Source organism: Pteropus vampyrus, unplaced genomic scaffold (assembly GCF_000151845.1).
Source record: "Pteropus vampyrus isolate Shadow unplaced genomic scaffold, Pvam_2.0 Scaffold26, whole genome shotgun sequence".
Lineage (NCBI taxonomy): Eukaryota > Metazoa > Chordata > Mammalia > Chiroptera > Pteropodidae > Pteropus > Pteropus vampyrus.
The window spans coordinates 3,606,670-3,622,521 of NW_011888807.1; positions in this window are offsets into that span (position 1 = coordinate 3,606,670).

Consider the following 15,852-nt stretch of genomic DNA (forward strand, 5'->3'; position numbering starts at 1 on the left):
TTTTTGTTTCAGTGTTTTTGATCTCTAGTATTTCTTTTTGATTCGTAGAATTTCCATCTCTCTGCTTACATTGCCCTCTTTTCTTGCATTCTGTCTACTTTATTCATTAAAATCCTTACCTTTTTCATCATACTTGTTTTAAGTTACCAGTCTGAATATTTCAGCATCCCTACCATGTCTGGTTTTGATGCTTACTCTGTTTATTCAAACTGGGTTTTGCCTTTAATATGCCTTGTAATTTTTTGTAACCAGTAATCATGTACTGGGTAAAATGTACTGAGGTAACTAGCTCCTTGGTAAAGTAGTGGTGAGGTGTGATGGGAAGGGAAACATTCTCTAGTCTTATGATAAAGACTATGATTAGTCTTTCAGTGAACACGTGTCTTTGAACTGTGAACTTTACAAGTGATTTTCAGTTTTTTCCTCCCTTTAGGTGGGACAAGATGGTTAGAGTTGGCTGGAGTTGGATATTTTCCTTTCCAGTATCAGATAGGCTCTAATATAACTCCAATAATTTGGTCTCTGGTAAACTAGTTTCCTTGAGGACAGACTTTGTTAAGAACAGAATACACAAATACTTCGAAGTGATTTTCTTTCCTCTCCCCTTAGCAGAAGCATGAGGGGATTTTTCTCTGATATTTATTGTACCTGTTCCAACTCCTGGAGGTAAAGCTCACAAAAGTGTGAGGGCCCTCCTGTGATTGCCCCCCCACCACCCCCCGGGAGTTTTTTATCTCTCAAACTTGTCCACACTAAACCTACAGCAATTCATCAGCTATAGTTTAGATTTTGCTGGTTCCAGTGTAAGTTTCTGTTTGGGGGTTTCTGCTCGGATTCTGAGTCTCTGTATTCATCTTTTTGTTTCCCTGATTTTGGGGGCAGTTCTTTTTCTGTGACGTTCTCTCATAGATCTCAGATGAGCTGTTAATTTTTCAGTTTGTTTAACTTTTTATTTGTTATTAGGATGGAGTGGCAACTTCCAAGCTTCTTACATACTAAACTAGAAACTGCTGATTTACATTTAAAAAATGTTTAGATATAAAAATCAGGAGTATTTTGGAATTTTAATTTTAAGAATGCTGATTTGAAATTGAAATTTAATTCTTATACTGCTATTTTAACTTAAGTCTATTATTTCACACATTTCTTCTCACATATTTATATAATACTTATAAACTTTTCTGCTCTTCTCAAATTTTCTAATGCATACTTCTATGCCTTTCACATAATCTTTTTCTATGTGGTTTATGTAAGTCAGCACTATATCTCAGTATATTGTCTATAGATAATTATAGATGAGTTTTTAAATGATTGACTAGTGAGTTTCTCAAATAAGAATAATTTGTACTCTTCTACATGTTTGTTTATAAGTACAGAACATTTTTTTTCTTATGAAAAGGTAGCAAAAGTAGAGCAAATTTAATAAAGGTTATCATCATTCACAGACCCTTCCTGAGAGACAGTTACAACTTCTCACCCTGATAGTTTAGCCGCTGACAGAACATTGCTGGGAGTAGGGTCTCAGGTGACCTCTGATGTACATGTAGAAATCAAAATTTATGTTTCTGTTCCCACAGCAGAAGTAAGCCTCCACTGATCGAGATATGTGGATATGTATCAAAGATTGCTCTCACAAAGTCCATTTATACTATGTAGGTTTGTTTCATATGTGAAGTTTATCAGATTTAAATTGCTGTATTTGTTTTATTTTTTACAAAACTACTGAAATTTCCATGGAAGCATGTACATACCAAGTTATGAAGAACTTTCCACTTCAGTAATTTCAGAGTTAAGAGGGAAATGACCAGAAATGTCATTATAAAGTGAATTAAAAAATAATTCCATTTTTTCATATGGCAAAAGTGAAATAGCTCTAGAAAGAGAAAAATGTAGAAGTGTTAAAAGTTTCCAAGTGACACTGGCAATGAATCTAGATGAAATATCTTTCAAACATACACGCGTGCAAGCACGCAGACACACACACACACACAAGTAAACAAAGACACAAATTAACTTACTTCATGATTTTGGAATTTTAATTATAATAATGAGAGTATTATCTATGAATGAAAACAGATTTGAAAAATAATTTAGTTATACATTATCTTAGATGCTTTAAAAAATCATCTGGTTTATATCTATTTTATTTGACACTGAGACACTCACTAAAATACGTTAAATTTTCTCAAGATATTAACAGGCATACTGGACTTGGAAGTCTAGTTTTGATTTGAGAGGACTTATTTTACTGATGCTCCTGGTGTTTCCTTGTCTATTGTTTGTGGATTCTTACACTTATTCTATGATAACAAAATATTAAAGGTATAACCATAAAAATGATCTCTGCTTTTATAGTATTAATTTACGGTGAGGGTATTTTGAAGCAAATAAAGCCTTATTAAAATTCAATAAACGAAACTGCCAAATCAGTGCAGAAGCTCTATAACAACTGAAATTTTTGTCCTGAAATAATTTTTTCTACATTGGTCAATGCACAAACAACCTTGTAGCTTCTTACCTGTAGCAGGATAAATGGCTATGTTGTTATTATAATGTTTTAAAACATCTCCAGTCTCCATCTTTAGATGAAGTTTATTTAAATAGTGTGCAAAAAACACCAGCCAAGGGAAAATACCTAACATGGTTTACTCTCCTGAGGCATAAACCGGGCAAACACACTGTGCAAAATAATACGTACTTATATCTCTTTTAAGAACAATACAATGTTCCATAAACCCAGAATCTTAAATAGGAAGAGGCATGTACCCACTGGGATGCTTAATTTGGATATGACTGGCCAAGGGCAGCACAGGTGTTAAGGGTGATTTCTGGATGAAAGTGTCACCCGTGAAATGACAAAAATTGACTCATTGTATGTCTACCTCCCTGCTGTTGGTAGCTAAGTAATACTGTTACCTGGCTGATTTCCTAATAAACTACAGGTGGTGGGGTGTGAGGTTGTGCCATTACAAATCATCATCTGTTAGATCAAAGTGCAGAGAGAAGAACGGCAGGTGTGCAGTATTAATAGCTGCATTTATCTCCCCAGTCACTTAATAATTGCTTCTGGTGTGGCTTCCCTGTAACAGAGCATTTCATGGACTCCAAAAGCATTTTGATGGAGCTTAATGTGTTCCATGCTGGCAGAGTTCTCATGTGCTAAATGTAGGGTGTGTGTGTTTTATTTCCTAATGAGGCACTGGTGTAGCAAACAGATATGGGGAACCACTTGTGAGTTATCATTCATGTCGCTCTTCTGTGAACAAATATTAAAGTTTCCCTTTACATTTTTAATGTGTTTGAAAATAAAACTAATATTTTTGTCCTATTTTTATAAATATTTTGCTATTGTTAATAGTTTCTGATGCTTATCAAGTTCCTTCTGTATGCCAGCCAGATACTGATCTAGGCTTTTATATACATGTAGTATTCAGAACAATCTTTTTGTGTAGATTATTTTATAATTATTATTTTGCTATCATTGGCTATAATTGTAATCAAATATTAAAGAATAACAGGCTAAAATTGTTTGCCTTTTTCATCTTTAGAGACAAAAATTCAGTTAGATTGTCCTATTAGATGAGGAAAGTCTTTTATAGTTGTAGGAAAATAGAAGATATAGAACACAGGGCTCAATTATGGAAATTTGTGGCCGTTTTCTAGTTCTGTGTGTAATTGTATATTAGTAGGTGAATTTTCTACATTTTAACAAATTGTTAAATGACATTCCATCACTGCATACAACAAGAATAGATCCTACGGGGAAAAAATTGCTTTACATTTATGTTAAACTCCAAATATTTTGATTCTGAAATAAAACTTAGACTGCATTAGACTATGTGCATGTCTGCATGTGTTTTTGTATTTTATAAAACTAATAGAAGGCCTGGGTGAGGAAAACAGGATGGGAAAACATTGTGAGATGTAATTTGTATTGTGTATAATGTTGTGCACAGTCACCTACTACTGCAGAGATCTTGATGAACTCGAATAAATAATATGCTATTCCTGTGTTCTTTTCTAGCCCTTTTCTACTAACATAGGCCAGGAGATCCATGTATTTACAATTATTTGTGGCCTTCAATATGGGTTTGTTTCTCCGATAATGGCTTTCTTGGCTTTGAGAATGTCTCTATATCTGTCTCATCCTAACATCCCAAGATGCAAATATTAGAACATATGGAATTGAAAATGGCAATTAACCAACATTCTATGTCTTTGGATTTTAACATAAATGTAAAGCAGTTTTTTTCCCCTTAGAATCTATTCTTGTTTTATGCAGTGATAGAATGTCATTTAACAATTTGTTAATATGTAGAAAAATACAAAATCTATTGCAAGTTATAGAAAACATCACCTTTTCTAGTATTTTCAAATGGCTAAATATTTGAAGCAAATTTGGAAGTTTAATTTTAGTTTAATTTATTTTTACTTTTTAAAAATTTTATTTCCCTTGCCTTTGGGGTCATGTTCACAAAAACCTCTCAGACTAAGGTCCATAAGTTTAGTACTTATGTTTTCTTCTACGTATTTTATTATTTCAGATCTTATATTTGTCTTTAATTCATATAAGTTAATTTTTTGTGTATGGTTTCAGATAGTAGTCTAGTTTCATTTTTTTGCATGTGGCCTTCCAATTTTCCCAACACAATTTATTGAAGAAGCTTTCCTTTATCTATTGTGTGTTTGGCTCCTTTGTTGAAAATTAGTTGATAATATCCTGTGGGTTTATCTCTGGGCTCTCAATTCTGGTCCATTGGTCTGTGTGTCTATTTTTCTACCAATACCATACTGTTTTGATTATTGTAGTTTTGTAGTATAATTTGAAGTCAGGGCGTGTGATACCTGGGTTTTGTTCTTTTTCTTTTTTTTAATCAGGATTGCTTTGGCTATCCAGGGTGTTTTGTGGTTCCTTAGAAATTTGATGACTTTTTTATTCTATTTCTTTGAAAATGCCATTGGGTCTTTGATGAGGCTGGCATTAAATCTGTATTTGTGGATTGGAACAATCTGTAGTTAAAATGGCCATATTCATATTTTTAATAACAGATTTTTTATATATGTATATATTTCTAGGCCACTGTAATAGGAAGGTAGAGAGGAATAGGCTTAAAACATACCTGAGATGATAATTTTCACACTTTGAAGAGTGGGAGTTGGGAGTTATTGCTATATAGGTTGAGAAAAAAAAATCAGTGTGAGTAAAAAAATACTCCTGGCACATATAAAAATTATAAAGTGTCTGAATTTATCATTCAGTTTCATCCAAAGTCACTTCTGCAGTATCAAAAGAGATCAATGAACAGCATAAAAGTTCTATATCAACCTTCTCTTGTTTTCACATTACACGTAATCTCTATATTTAATGATTTAATTATGTAAGATATTGCCATTAGCAGAAACAGAGGGCAAGAGGCATTAGGAGACTTCATACTGTTTTGTAACTTTCTTGTAGGTCCAAAGTTAGTTCAAAATAAAATGTTTAAAATTAAATGATGTGAGTAGTCAGAAATCAGTTTTGGCCTGGAGCCATGTAGTATAGTATCTTAAAAATTTCAATGATCCTTATAGTTCTTAAAATAATAGGAATATAATAAACTACTAAAATATAGGTTTATTAGGATGAACTTGAGTTATAAAGATGAGCTTTTAGTCAAAGTTCCATATTACTACAAACATTATTATAAAAATTATTTAAAAGGTAGACTTCAGGGGGGAAATTCACTAAAAACAGCATCAATAAAGAGTATGGGAAAATCAGGTGCTTTTGTATGTATTTGTTGAGCAGAGTTGTTGGCGGAGTTTTATTAAAAAAATAGAAATATGGAGAATCAATAAGGAAAAGTTTCAGAGGTAGGCGAATGAATATTGGTGGAGGACAAGGTGAAGGACACTCCTCTAGGATGTGATTCTTAGTGGCAAGATATGAAGGAGGCTGAGATTCACTCTAGGAGTATAAAAGTGAGAAGTTGATATCAATGTATGACAGGAGAGCAAACTAATGTGTAAGATAAGACTTGCCTGCCATTTTTATGTCTGTAAGTGTTTATTGGTGTTGTACTGGGTTAGAATACACTTTAATATGAAAAGAATTAAAAGTCACTAAGTCATCAGAGCAATTAATTATTGAAATACTACATTTGAAGAAAATTATATATATAGTAATATAGACATATAGTTGTGAAAAAGAGAACACTTGGGTCAAATAGTCATTTAGTGTACTCTAACATGAAAATATGGCCTTTGCTTGCTGAACTAAAGGTGAAAATGCACTTTGGCACCCAGGGTTAGAAGAAAGTGAGCCTATGATCTCATTGGGAACCGGTTAGTAGTCCGTTAGCCTACAAGTCTGAGGAGCCTCCTTCTTAGAGATAGATACTCTGAGATTTTGGCTTCTCCCACTATCTCTTAGAATATTGGTTGGCAAAGTATGGTCCCCAGGCCAGCTCCATAACCTGTACCTGGGAGCTTATAAGAAATGTACTACCTCAGACTCATTGTAACAGAAATTCTGGGGTAGAGCCCAGCAATATGTGTTTAACAAGGCCTCCAGAGGGTTTTGACGCAGTCAAGTTGGAGAATTCCTGTCTCAGAGAATAAGTCACCTCCATTTATACAAATGAACTTTATTTCAGAGATACTCTCTCACAGGTCACTGGTTTTTAATATTATATCTACATTGAAATTCTAATCTAAATCTTTATATCAGGACTTTAAAAATCTAATCTGTTCATATCCCTGCAAATCCAATCAGAATGACTGAGCATTTTGACCCTGTCAGTTGTTAGCGTTAGAAAAACGTTAATGGTAGAAAAATGATAAAATTGTCAGAGTTGCTGGACAATATAAAGAACAAGGGTTATTTTTATCTGTAAAGTAATTGATTGAATTGACAGCACACCAAAAATTTTGCAAAATTGTACAAAATTTGTACATCGGATGGAATGAATTAATTTAGGAAAGAGTTCAGTACATTGTCATACAGAAGCATGTCTAGCAGGACTTGACTTGCACCTGTTAAACTATTTCAAAGAATAAAAATGCCTGTGCACTCAAGCCAGAAAATGCTACTCACTGCCAGCTCAGCTCCCCTGTGAGATAATATGCAATTGGCAACTTACAGACAGGTCAGCAACCAATCCTTTCCCCAGAATATCAAATAAAATAACTAACTTTTTTTTTTTCCTGAAAAGAAAAAAACCGAGCAATCTGTTATTCTTTTTATTTGCATTTGCCAAGCATCTGTATTTACAGAAAGCAATGGCCTAATTTTTTTAATCTTGATTTCTAATTGAGCAGTTTGGTGGTCTAATGATTTTAGTTTGTGAAACTCATAAAATGAATCGGTCAAAGTAGCTTGAACCTTTTCCCTCTTTCTTCTCTTCCATGTTCTCATTATTTATAATGAGTCTTCCCAGAAACCTTTCAGTGTGTTCCTCACTGAGTGCATGGACACTGGTGAAGCTGGGAGATAATCAACTCCAGACTGGGACTCTGCAGCAGTGCCAACGAGCTGCTCATGACTCCAGCAGATGTTTCTGCTTTGGGGGGCCGAAAGAAATTTTATAGGGCTTTTCCTCCCTTTCAGGGAAAATTGCCAGAACAGTCAAAAAATGGGAAATATATAGGCCAGCTCGCATTTCCAAGTTGGGAGGGATATTGTGTCCAATAAAAGGAATCTCAAAGAGAGGAATTTCTGAAGACACTGTCTCACAATAGCTATGTAAAATGTTCGCCAAGAAAAAAGAGGAACCAAGGAAAGCTCACTTGGCTTTAGATTTCTTTGTATATTGAAAACTGTGTGAATGTTAGAGGATTTAGAAATGATACCCATTTATGTTAAAAACACACCTGGGAGTCAATAAGGACCTCCTTCCCACTACCCCCTGAAAGGCGTAGATGCATTACTCTGAATTCCTGCACTTTTTGGTTTTTCTGTTTCTCTTAAAATTGTGAGTCCAGTGAGGGAGAAGATATTTGCAGGACTGCGAGTCTTTTTTCTTTTAAATTGACTGTGTACCACATCATACGGTTTTGTTCCTGAAATGAGCAAAAATAACAAAAATTTTCTTTAGGTGAGAAGATAGCTGAGAATTTCAGCTATCATAGATTAATTTACTTGATTTTGATGTTATTTTGGATCTTGAGAAAAGTTTATGTGCAAAATCACGTGATAAACATCAGAGAGAACTGATCACAGGGAACTCATGTGAGGTGAAACCATAGATCTGTGCAGTGCTGTAGTCCTGGGAGTTAAAAGTTTTACTTTTGGAACAAAGTCCAAAATACAACAGAGAGAGAAGCCTTCTAAGCCACTTGCAAGACTTGTTTATGTAACTGAAGGTAAAGAGATCAGCTTGAAGAACAAACCTGCTGTAATTCTCCATGGTTTTTCTGTGTAACAAAGCTATCTGCTAAGAACCAGAAATAATGAGCTATTATAAAGCCATTCTGATAACTCTTAACTGGAATATTTTTTCTGATATTGTATTCTCAAGGCCATGTATAAACAATTAACATAGGGAGTATGATTAACTAGAAATGATAGTACAGTTCATCTGTTTAGTCATTCAGTTTTTTTTATAATTAGTACCAGCTTATGTTTCATATGCTTGACAGAACAGAAGTGGTTCATGATGATTCTATTGAGGAATTATACTCTGAAGGAAATGTATTATCCACCTATTAAAGTTCTGATAAGACAGTGTCAACTTTAAAATCAATTAGCTAGCTTATTGTTAAAAATGGGAGTGTTAATTGAGGTCCCAGTAAACTTCTAGGAGACCCCTTGATCTCTAAGAGGAGGCAAAGTCTGCCTATTATATGCTCCATAACAGTATACACTCTTAGTGGAGTCCAAATTATCTAGTTTATTTCAACTCATCTAAGTTAAAATTTGAAAGATGATTAATACTTTGGCTAAATTGAGAAGGAATAGCCCACCAAACTGGAGAAAACATGTAGAAAGACTCGGAGTTGAAGCAAAAGTATAATACATCTGAAAACTAAAATCCATAGACATAAATATCACATACGTTGTAAGGAAATGGAAGGAGATAAAACTAGTGAGTTATGCAGGGACAAGATTAAAAATGGACTTTTAAACCATGACAAATGGATTAGAGAAAGACAAGATCAGTTTCAGGGCAGCCAGTTGCAACATTGTTCTTGGGACATGAGGTTACTGAGTGGGAAAGTGAGTGAGAATTAGAGGTAACCTGGTGAAAATAAGAATATTTAAAAGTTTTAATTGATCAGATTTGTTCATTGGCTGTATGTGGGAATGGTGGACAAGGAAAGTCAAAGATTGTTTTTGGTTGCTGGCTTAAGCAGTTGGTTGGATAGGAGTACCATTCACTAAAATATATGCAGGTGTGAAAGCAAAGATGGATTCACTCTCAGTGCTTGACTATAGGGCAGTTATTTCTAGGCATCCCCAGTGAGTATATGTGTTTCCAAACCAGTCCATGCATTTTCTTCTGTTCTAATAAGTACAATAATTAGAGGCAATCTGAAGGATGTTCATTGCCAAAACTGTGCTCCCTAACTGTGCTGATTCCTTGATAGTCTTTTGGGCACAGCAATTCTGCTGCACCACAGTGCCTACTGATGCTGCTGCTGGCTCTTATTGAAAAAACTGGGGAGGATGCTTCTGGCAATGAATTATTGCCAAAGGCCAAATCATCATGGGTTATAATGATGGCATTCAACTTCTGATTACATGCCCTCTTCATTAGAATTTCAAACAAGTTCATGAAGATAGACTGAGAAGGAAGGCCATATCATTCCTTCCATTGTCTTTGCCATTTTTATCTTTTCCCCTGGTCACTTTGACATTCTCAGACTAAAACATAAAAACACCATTCATATATATATGTTCATGTGAAAAAACAAATGTCCACAGTGATCGCCTGCTTTCCAGTTCTGTAAATAGCAAGTACATGACTCTTCTTTCGAGCTAAATTAGGACACCTTGCTGAAGTATCAACACTTAATGGAATTTTTATTCCATGTAATCATGGATTATTGAAGAAGGAGTCCTTGAAGTTAATCTATGCAGTGCTTGTCAAACTCTAATGTGTGTATGAATAACAGGGTGTCCTGTTAAAATGCAGATTCTGAATCAGTGACAGGGCTCTGAGCCTGTATTTATAACAAGCTCTGGAGTCGTTTAGAGGCTGATGGTCTGTAGCCCACGCTTTTAGAATCAAAGTTCTAGTCTAGGCAATTCCCTCAGAGTACCGCTGAAGAAAAGTCACTGACATTTATTTAGTGTAAGGCAATAGGTGTGATGTTGTTTGCATATTAAGTTAGTGATAACATCTGCATTAGAAGAATCAATTTCCCTGACTCTCACTCTACTGTCCTTTGTGCCACAGCAGCATTTGCTTCAAGTAGATCTTCAAACATCAGTAATATTTACTCCTTATTTTGGAATCTAGAGAAACTTTCTGCTACTTACCAAAGGAAAATGTCCCAAAAGAAGGTTATGAGAGCCATCTTCGCTAATGTTTTGGGTTTTTGTTACTACTTAAAAATAATTACCTAATATTTTTCTGTGCGGTGGTTTATTAAACCTTTGGAAACATATATGTAACAAGTTTTTATAGGTAAAATAAGTCCCCACAGAATACAGTTTCATATTCTTAGGAAGATAAAATAGAATAAAATCCAGTGGGTTTTTTTTCCATTTAAAGATATTTGAATTCAAATTTTTCATTTAAAATCTGTTTTAATATATAGATGAAATTTTCCTGGAAGAAAACTATTTGGCCCAGGCAGGAAATCGTCATTCTCCTGTTGTCCTGCAAAGGTGCTTCTAACGTGGTGGCATTAATGAACCTTAAATCTGAGTGAGCATGAAAAACTGGGGTACTGAAAACTGATATAGTTCAGCAACACAAAAGTAAAACTTTCCAACGATCAGTTGGGGAATTACCCCCTCCAACTGAAACATCTGGTCACCAATTCATACCTGAATTTCTTTCTGTTGCATCCCTTTCCTACCCCTCCCTTCTGAATGCTGCTGCTCAAGCTTAAACAAGTGCTGGCAGGGAAGCAGATGTACTCCACTCAGGGGCTGGGGAAGAGCCAACAAGACTAATGCAAGGTGCTCCTTTCTGGCCCTGAGGTGACTGCAAACTTGCTCAAAAGGGATCTTTCTCTCTAGGTAGAAGAGAGAATGCAGCTGTACTGCTGGCTGGAAACATCTCACCAAAGGCAGCCAGTTCAGCTGTGGTTTTTATGTCAAGTCCTCCGGAGGATGTGCTGAAGCCATCAAGCCTATATCCCCTGGAATATCTCCTGGGATGCAAGCACTGGCCAGAGAACAGAAATAAAGTAGCTGTTTCCAGCGATTTCCAGTTCTCCTAAAAATGAGAAGGAGAATGTGTAGAGACGTTTTAGCTCAGCAGGGTCCTCGTCTGAGTGTTTTAGAGAAGTTTCCATTGCTTCTGGCTGCATCTTGTAATTTTGCATCTTGGTGAATGCTCTACCATCTGAAAACTTTCAGGAATACTAAATTCATTCAGAGAGGAAAAATCCCTCTTGTGTTAAACAGCATCATGTAATATTTATTGAAAATCTTAAAATGTCTTCCCAAATTAATATCTGATTCAAAAAGAAGCCAACTGAGCCAGCAAGTCAGGCTTTGTATACATATATTGTATTCATAAATCTATCAAAGAAAAGGGATTAAACAGCCCTTCACCTCTATCTGTAAAGTTTGAGATGGCTATAAAAATGGAAATGTATTAACTGTGTCTATGAAAATTTATATGTACATAAAGCCCTAGGTTAAATCAAGTAGTGGGCCTAATGTAGAATATAAAATACTCATCATTTACTTTCCCTTTTTGAGAGAATATGGTAGAGGAATTCATTCAACATTTGATAAATATACTCCTTTAGCTAAGGCATAAGAACAGCCAACAGGGAGGAAATTGATAGTGTCTATGAAAAACAAAGATATAACATTAGTTTATGGAAATAGATCCAAAGTGATTTTTTTTAAAAGCACATAGAATCTTGTAAATAATCTATAAGCCTCCGCAGAACAATGGAAACACACTTAAAAGACTGTCTGGGTAAAAATCAAATAAAATTAGTGTATCATATAAATTCAAGGACATGTAGATTATTATAATTGGGAAAATTAGGTTTACTTTTATGAGTTAATACAGTCTATAAATTGGTAAAGACTTCTACATGGAATTACTTATGCATTTTAAACCAGTGAAGAAATTTTTAGAGATTGTCTAAATTATATTGCTGCCTGGCAATGGTTTGGAATATAAAATTTCATTGTAAGGTCTACAGCACTTTCTCAGATTTGTGAATGCCTACCATGTATATTACAGAATCTGTGCTACTCACGGACTGTTTGATTTTAATTATCTTTTTATAAATGATAAAATAACGCAACTGCATATCCTAAACAAGAGTCAAGAAATGATACCCTGTGGCCTTAAATAAACCCTTAGATATATTTTGTTTGGTAGCACAGTATTGTTGTGGTTGTTTTAAGAAAATACGATTTAATTAGATTTAGCAGTGATTTTTCTATTTTATGGGAGGTCCTATCATTGCTTATTTTCTTATTCATAGCTGCTTCACACATTTAAATTACTTGCCTAACCCCTGAAGGCATTCGAGTTTGCAATATGGCATTATTATCAGACTTCAAATGTTATAATCCTGTCCTTGATATTGTACATACTTTGAAAGCAACACATACCTCCTTGATTTTTCTTAGCACCAATTATCAGTTTCTTAAGCAAATGGATATTTCTTTCATTTATTCAACTAATCCACAAATCTTTAGTATGTACCTCTTCTGTTTTAGATAACATAATAATAGTCAATGAGTATAAAGATGAACAAGGCAGACCCAGTACTCACTCTCATGAATCTTAGTGATTGAGGAGGGATTTGGTTATTGATTGATAAAATGTGCCTCCCTTAAATCCTTTGCCATCATACCTTAGAGAGAGAGAGAGAAAAAAAAAAAAAAAGGATTACTATATATTCCCAGAAGAAAGGATATAAAAATATGTAAATGTTATGGGCGGAATTGTATCCCCTCAAAATTCATATGTTGAAGTTCTAACCTTCATTGTCTCAGAATGTCACTGTATTAGAGACTGAATCTTTAGAAAGGCAATTAAGGTTAAATGAGGTTATTAGGGTGAATCTTACTTCAATAAAACTGATCTTATAAGAAAAGGAAATTTGGAAATGGACAGAGGGAAGACCATGTGAAGACACTGGAAGAAAATGGCCATCTACAAGTCAAGAAGAGAGGGTCTCAGAAGAAACCAACCCTGTCTACACCTTCATTTTAGACTTCTAGCCTCTAGAATTGTGAGGAAGTAAATTTCTGTTGTTTAGTCACACCCAGCCTATCACAGTTTGTTGGTACCAGCAAACTAATACAGTACTTTTTATTTTTTAATTCTGAGAAACTTAACTTTAATGGTTGAGTCCGAATTCTAGTAGAAAAGAAAGGACCACACTGGCGATTAGTTAAGCAGTGGCTTTCAGCCTCACAGATAGGTAGCCTGATGGCATAATTTGCAGAGGTTTCTTTTTGATTATCTTAGCATTAAATAACATATTTTAGAAGTATATTTGTACTGAAAGATATTTCCAATACAAATTTCACTGAAAAAGATAATGTAGTTTAAGTTCTTGATTTTGTGGAAAAAATAAATGAATCAAATATGAATAAAATAGAAATATATGTATCAAATAAGTCATGGCAATTATCTCTGGGTGATGGTGTTGTAACATTTTCCTTAATTTTTAATCTATATTTTATGATAGTTTTCCAACAAGCTTGCTATTCTATAATAAAAATAGCTCCAAAATATTCTTTTCATTTTATAAATGTTGTAAGTCAATGTTGTGATTATATGCTTTGAGTAGGACAACCACGGTAAAAATTATTTTTTAAGGTAAGGCCCCATATAAATATAGTCAATTGATCTTAACAGTGGATGAAGGCAAGACCATGGAGCAAAGATAGTCTTTTTAACAAAAGGTGCTGGAACAACTGGACATACACATGCAAAAAAATGAATCTAAACACAGACCTTTCATTTTTCACAAAAATTAACTCAAAATAGACACAGAACTAAATGTAAAATGTGAAATTATAGAACTCCTAGGAGAAAAAAATGAGAAAGTTTAGATGCCCTCAATATAGGAATGACTTTTTAGATACAATTTGTAGGTACTGTGATCCATGAAAGAAGAATTGATAAGCTGGACTTCATTAAAGTTAAAAATTTCTGCTCTGCAAAAGACAATGTCATGAGATTAAAAAGACAAACTGATTGGGAGACAGAATTTACAAAAGATATATCAAATAAAGAATTGTTATACAAAATATACAAGGAATTCTTAAAATAATAATAAAAACACAAACAAACCCACTTAAAAATGGTCAAAAGACCCAAGCAGACACTTCACCAAAGAAGATATACAGATCACAGCTAATCATATGAAAAGATGTTTAACATCATATATTATTAGGGAATCACAAATTAAAACAATAATATGATACCACTATGCATCTATCAAAATCCCAAATACTAACACCACCAAATACTGCCAAGGATGTGGAGCAACAGATCTCATTCATTGCTGGTTGGAGTGCAAAATGGTACAGCCACATTAGAAGACAGTTTGATAGCTTTTTATAAAACTAAACATACTCTTATGTATGATTCAGCAGTCATGCTCTTAGGTATTTACCCAAAGGAGTTGAAAACTTATTTCCACATAAAAACCTACACATGGATGTTTATACCACCTTTATTGATAATTGCCAAAACTTGGAAGCCACCATGATGCCCTTCAGTAAATAAGTGAATAAACTGTAGTACACCCATACAATGGTTTATTATCAAACACACACACACACACACACACACACACACACACACACACACACACACACACACACACACGAGCTATCAAGGCATGAAAATAAATAGAGAAACCTTAAATGCATGTTATTAATTGTAAGAAGCCGATCAGAAAAGGTACATGTTGTATGATTCCAACTATATGACATTCTGGAAAAAGTAAACTTATGGAGGCAGTAAAAAGATCAGTGATTTCCAGGGGATGAGGGAGTGGAAGGAGGATGAATAGGCAGATCACAGAGGATTTTTAGAGCAGTGAAACTACCCTGTATTACCTTGAATTGTTATATATGTGTCATTATTATTTGTCCAAATCCTCACTAGTGTTTTAAGGGTCTTGATACTTTTCAGAGTAATGTTTTTATTTAAAAAAATTAAGTTAGATATTGAGTCAATAGTAATAGCTTTTGTCAACAGCTGATTCTATCTAATTTTTTTTTCTGTCGGTGACAATGGAAAACGTTTGGTAGGACAACATGGCATTGGATTTTTTCTCTGTACCTTTAGGCATAATTTTTTTCAAACTTTTATCATATAAGATATTTTTTTACCATAATAGAATGAGTTCATTAGAGGAAGATAGAAAATAGAGAAAATTAAAAAAAAAAAAAAAAAAAAACCACGATATTCTTACCATCTAAAATTTTTTTACCAGTTTTTTATATTTTTTCTATTTTTTTAAATTTTAATTAGTTTCAAGTATACAGTACATAGGTTAAACATCTATATAGTTAGTAAAATGATCTCCCCAATTGCTCCCTCCCTCCCCTGACCCTCCACCTAGCCAATGTATTAATACTAATTGCATTCCTTATGCTATGCTTCGCATCCCCGTGACCATCTGTCAGCTAGTAATTTGTACTTCTTTAATCTTTCACCCCATTCTTCCAGTCCCCCAAACCCCCTCCCCTCTGACCATCAC